The following is a 6507-nucleotide window of genomic DNA, read 5'->3' on the forward strand; positions in this document are numbered from 1 at the left end:
AAAGAGAATGATTTGAAGGAAGAACATGTAGAAAGCACAAAATTGGAGAAAGAAGAGCAAAGTTTCAAGAAAGAGGGAACAAGCAAAACAGAAAATCTAGCGCCTAGGCGCTAGCATGCAACGCTTAGGCGCTACAACATTAAGAGGTTCAAAACAGAAACTATAGAGCCTAGGCTCTATAGTCTTTGAGCCTAGGTGCTACCCTGATTTTTATCTTATAAAAGGGGCTAGGGTTGAGATGCAAAGGAGAGGAGAATTTTGGAGATTAAGAGTCCGGGAGCGAAGATTCGGCGCGGATTCATTGTCAGGCTTTAGTTTTTAGTTTTTCTTTGTCTATTTGATTATGAACCTTATTCATATGTCAAACTTTGCAATTATTATGTTCTAAATACTTTTTCTAGGGCTACGATGTAGGCAAACTATGAAAACCTAGATACATCTTTGTTTAATTCAATTGATGCTTGTTTTAAGACTATGTTAGATATTTTAATCTATGCTTAATGCTTGTGATTGCTTGATCACCAATTGCATGATTAGTAATTTGATTTGAGACCGAGAGGTGATAATTGAATTAAGTCTTGATTGAAATATCATACAATCATCATAAGATAGAGATATTTATGAGGTTGTATGAATCATTATAAATTTCTAGAACTTAATGAGTTCCATAGGTTCACGTTATCTCAGAGATGATGTTAATTTATCTAGTGGAATATGCTATTGATTCTTGAGAAAGATCAATACATAATTTAGGGAAATTTGATGACAACATAAGAAACAAACATTGATTGATTAAACTAGATAATCTAGGTGGGATTAGTCTAGGTGAACTCGAAAACCCTAGAATCTCTTGACATTAATTTCTTCTCATCTAACTATCTTAGCAATAGCATTAATAGGTCCCTTCGACTGATCTGATATGAATGTAATGTTCTTCTTATAGTCCTCATTGCCATATAATGCATCACCTAAAGTTGAAATGAACCATGTCCAATTCTCATTTGTCTCAGTGTCCATAATGGCAAACGCTAAATGGAAGATTCCTTTATTACCATCCTTGTCGTTGCACCTAAGAGGATACCACCGTATCTCCCCATCAAATGAGTTGTGTCAAGAAAGAGCATCGATCTACAACCTTTCTTGAAACCATCAAGACAAGCACGGAAGCAGAAAAAAAAAAAGTGATTTTGAATCGGCTAACATCCCTATCAATGATAATAGCGTTGTCAAGATTAGTTTCAGCCACCTTATCTTCATACCATATTAGGAGATCATAGCTTGCTACTTCAGAAACATGGAGGATTCCTCGTGCAAGTTCTTTATCCATCCAAGCTTATTTATATTGTAGATGGTCACCATGGTTGAGCAATATATCTCAGGGGGCGTTTGGTTGGATGTAATTCTAAATGTAGTGGATTTCTAATTACAATGTAATTAGAAATACTTGGTTTTCAAAATACAGTGTAGTCAAATCTTGTGTTTGGTTAGATGTAACTGAAATTACTGTATTATAAAATTTTATGTTTGTTTGAAAGGATTTGTAAATCTGTAATTGGAAAATGCATGTGTATATATGTGTATATATGCACATATGTATATATGTATATGAGTATATATATGTATAAATATATATATATATATCTGTATATATGCATATATATATGAGTATATATATATCTGTATAAGTACATGTATATGTGTGCATATATGTATATACATATATGTATATAAGTATATATATCTGTATAAGTACATATATGTATGTATGTATATACGTATATATATATACATATATAAGTATATATATCTATATAAGTATATGTATATATACATATATGTATATGAGTATGTATATGTATATGTGTAAAAGTACCTGTATATGTTTATATAAATATATATGTGTATACGTATGTGTATGTGTATGTATACATGTATGTATGTATATATATACATTGGTTTTCAACTCCCAGGATTTGGTTTTACGCCCAATTTGGGTGTAAAACAAAATACACCAAAAAAGCTATTGTAATGTAATCTCAATTACATCAGGGTTTGCTAATACACTCAAACAAACAATGAATTTCATAAAGTAAAGTATTTGGTTTTACATGTAAAACTAAATGCACCCAAACAAACACACCATCATTGTATATCCACAACCCTATATAGAGGACGTTGATGAAGTTTTTGAATAACATGCTTACTAACCCATTTCTTCGTTGCTTTAGGGTGGGATATCGTGCCAATACCCCCGCCACGTGTGAACATCTCGTACTGTTTTAATTCTAAATGTGGGGAGATTACCTTCACGAGATGCATGAATACGCCATTGACAGCCGACAACAGCACATGTGACGGTCACTTTCGGTTTATCATTTTTATGAAATAAAAGTTGAAATTACATTTGATAGTGAAGTCATATAATGTCTCCTTGAATTTTGCATTTTTCATAACGTTGTCCAACCGTAGTTATGTCATTCTCATAACGTTGTCCACATTAATAAACACTTATAGTTGGTTATAACTAAAACAACAACATAATAAACATTAAAATGAGAAACTAACCACAATTTAACTTTAATGAGTAAGTGAGTGTTAAAAAATTGAAAAGAGTGTAAAATTTAAAGGAAGTTAGTACTTACGGCGGCATCGACGACCCCGAGGATGCTCTACCATTTAGTCAACCACCTCAATCACTATGTTAATTATATTATTCTTGAACACATGGTGAATTTTGCACATTTTTTGGAAATCACTGTTTAGCTAATACAAGCCATCATATTCTTCTTGTCAAGGATTAAATACTTTACCTTTACTAGAGGAGAATGAAAGGACCAACGTGCACATATTTTATCAAACACAAACTCCCATTCAGATAAAATGGAAAACTCTATGATACAACCGTCTTCCTTGTACTTCACAATACCATAAAATGTATCCATCCAAGGCCTGCAGGTAAAAGTAATAAAATAATAAAAAAAAAGAATAAAGACAAACTTACATAACATCACAACATCAACAAATTGACCCATTTTCATTCAAGGTTCTTCGCTGGTTTGTCTTCACCAAACCGGAAACCTTCACTATGGGGGAAAGTTTTCCACGTTCAACAATGAAGAATAAAAAGTTGAAGTTAAAGTTGATAAATGAGATAAAGTTGAACTTTTAAAGATGCTCCTCCAACAAGTCAGTCATGCAACGACCGCAAAGGAACAAGTAGAAGCCGGTGAAGTAGGAGGAGTTAAAGTTGAAGTTGAAGTTGGAGATGAAGTTGAAGATGAAGTTGATAATTTGAACTTTTAAAGATGCTCCTCTAACAAGTCAACCATGCAATGAGCAAAATGGAACAAGTAGAAGCTAGTGAAGGAGGAGGATAAGAAGAAACTTGTGGAGAAGCTTTTCTTGCAAGTCATTAAGGTACAACCAACCATACCGTGACAAGACTCGACAGCTGAATTCTCTCCTAAAGCAAGGTCACATTTCCCTCCAAACATATGGGTAGTTTCAGGATATTCAAAAAATATTACGAGGGAGAGTAACGGGAGGGGTGCAATGGTACAAAACTCAAAAAAGTTGGACTTATCAGTATTGCAAAATGTTAGAGAGGCTTATTGGAATATTTCAGAAGTTTCAGAGACTAAAAAATAATTTTCCCATAAAGAGATGCATATGTAAAATAATTGGTCATCCTTGGTTCTTAACACATCTTTTCCATGAATGACATTGGATGGGAAGAACAAACCTTACATATAGACTTATTTTGTTTTTTGGACCCAATTTGGGGTAAGGATTAGGGCTATAGCTAGTCAGAGAGACTCTGGCCCACGAGGAAACTTGTACATGTACATAATATCATTTAAAAATTTCAAAAGATTATGTACATTGCACTAGACTACAAGTACATGTCAAATACATAAGCTTATGCTTTTGTACATGAACTTTGTCATACAATTTAATTCAAAATGTGAACAAACCACACTATTGCTAAAGAAATAAAAAATTGATTCTTATTTATTATTTGGAGATTAACTTCTTATTCATTACATTACATTAAATGTAAAAAGGAGAAAGATTGTCACAATCTCAAGGAACTAACCTTAGCAATGGAGGGATCTAAGTCAAAAGGAAGAGTAATAATTGACCAATAAATTAATATAAAATAAATGAAACAAAGAAAATTAATTAGATTACTTCCTTCATTGGCAATCATGAAGTTGGACAATGCGGAAGAGTAAAAATACAATTGAAATATTTATATGAATTAAAAGTGAAAAAGCCATGGGAGGTAAAGCTATCAACAAGGCCAAGCAGCAGGTATTTTGGCACAGCACGGCACAAGATGAGTGGTGCTTGAGAAGGCCCATGATTGGCACGACACAACACAAGATGGGCGATGCTGAGTAAGATTGAGTGCTTTAGTATTAGGCTTGCGCTAATCACTGCAGAAACCCTTGTTTTTGTGTTAGGCAAGAGTTCATGGCCCATGGGTTGTGTTTGGCAAAGCCCAGTGCTTTAGCATGTGTGTACAAACTCTAGGTTCGTGTTAGGCAAGTGGTTTATGACCCATAGGCAGTGGCAGCACATGATCCATGGCTCGCTAGCATGGGCTCTCTCTCTCTCTCTCTCTCTCTCTCTCTCTCTCTATATATATATATATATATATATATATGGCTCATAGTTTACCAACTTCCTTAGTTAACAGATTTAAAGCCGTTTATCGATTTTGTTGTGAACTGTATTAAATTTCAATGACAGCACAGTATTATAATCAGAGACACTGGATCAAAATGCTAACCAATGTAGTTAAACCCTAACTAGCCCTACCGATTCGATTGGAAAAACCAAGAACCGGCCATGAGGCCAGTCCGGTTACACTCTTTGACTCGGTGTTGAAACAACCCTGCCAAAAACTAGGTGACCAAGCCCGTTAACCGGCTGGATCTACTAGGTTAAAAAAAAAATTAAATTTTCAAAATAAATAAAAAAATACCGCTGGAGAAAAGAAGTGAGGGAGAAGCATATGATTGAGCATCAGTGAGCGGTGGTGAGCGATGGAGAGCGGCGGCAAGAAGAAGTGAGGGAGAATCAGAGACGAGAAGAAATGAGGGAGAAGAGAGAGAGTGCACACATGAATTTTTGAGTCCCCTGAGAGAGAGGAAGGCTAAGGAAAGGATTTAATTATTAGGTTTTTTAATATTTATTTTTTTAATGTAGTATATAAAACCAAAATTTTAAATATTAAATTTAATTGTATTTTAAATATATTCAAAATCAAAGAAAATATATAAAATTAAAAAAAAATTAAATATCATATTTAAGTAATTGGGGTTTTTAATTATTAAAATATTAGTTATATTTTTTATTTTTTATTATTAATGATTATAATATATTTTTTTTAATATTTTATTATTGATCCCTATTCAACCCGGTCGAATCCATCGACCTCTGATCACTAGATGTCGCCGGTCAATGCTCGGGCCAAGTCTGACTACCATGATGCTAACAATATACTTGCCCAAATATGGAATGCAAACCCATTTACACCCCGCACAAAAAAAAATATATATACCCAATAGCAACTACCTAACCCATTTTAGTGCAAGTATAAGGTTTGAATATTATTCATCATATTATTTACATATCTATTCCCTCCGGTCTTTTTTACTTGTCATATTTTGGATGTTTTCCTTAGTCGTTTTTACTTGTCCATTTAGAAATTCATAAAGCATTAAATATTGATTTTCTAAATTTACCCTTCATATTTAATATACTTCTACAACTTTCAATATTTAACTACCCATTGTTTGAAGTATATTTAAATAAGGGTTATTTTAGAAAATTAATGTAATTTTTATAAATTTTAGGTTACCAATTAATTTTAACTTTCTTAATATGTGATTTAGTTAAAATTGACAAGTAAAAAGGACCAAATGGAGTATTAATTAAGTTTTGTGTCTATCCCTCTCCCATTCTTTTTTTACTTTCTTTTTTTAACTCTCGAGGTTCTACAAACGTCCGTAGCTGAGGAATTGCAATATAAAGATACATACAATATATATATATATATATATATATATATATATATATGAAATCATATTATTGTGTAATAATTTTTTAATAAAATAGATAAAAATTAAGATATTGGAATTATGTTAGTTTATAAACATTAGTAAACTTGAAAGTATGCATGAGGGTGTAGAAAACTAATTTTTACATATAATTTTTCAAATAGGGTAGTTGAGATTGATTTATCTCATATGTGTATATATATTAAACTAATTTTATTAAATACTCCATCTGGTTCTATTTACTATTTCATTTAATTAACCAATTCTCGTCCATTAAAAAAATTGATTAAAATTAGTTGTTGTCTTAAATTTATAAAAAAAAATTGTATCAACTATCCAAAATTACCCCCATTTTAAAAACCAATCAAGATTTTATTAATTTCTCTTTATAATTTAATTAATTGTATCTTTTATTCTCTCAACATAGTATTTTACTTTC

Source organism: Dioscorea cayenensis, chromosome 16 (assembly GCF_009730915.1).
Source record: "Dioscorea cayenensis subsp. rotundata cultivar TDr96_F1 chromosome 16, TDr96_F1_v2_PseudoChromosome.rev07_lg8_w22 25.fasta, whole genome shotgun sequence".
Taxonomy (NCBI): Eukaryota; Viridiplantae; Streptophyta; class Magnoliopsida; order Dioscoreales; family Dioscoreaceae; genus Dioscorea; species Dioscorea cayenensis.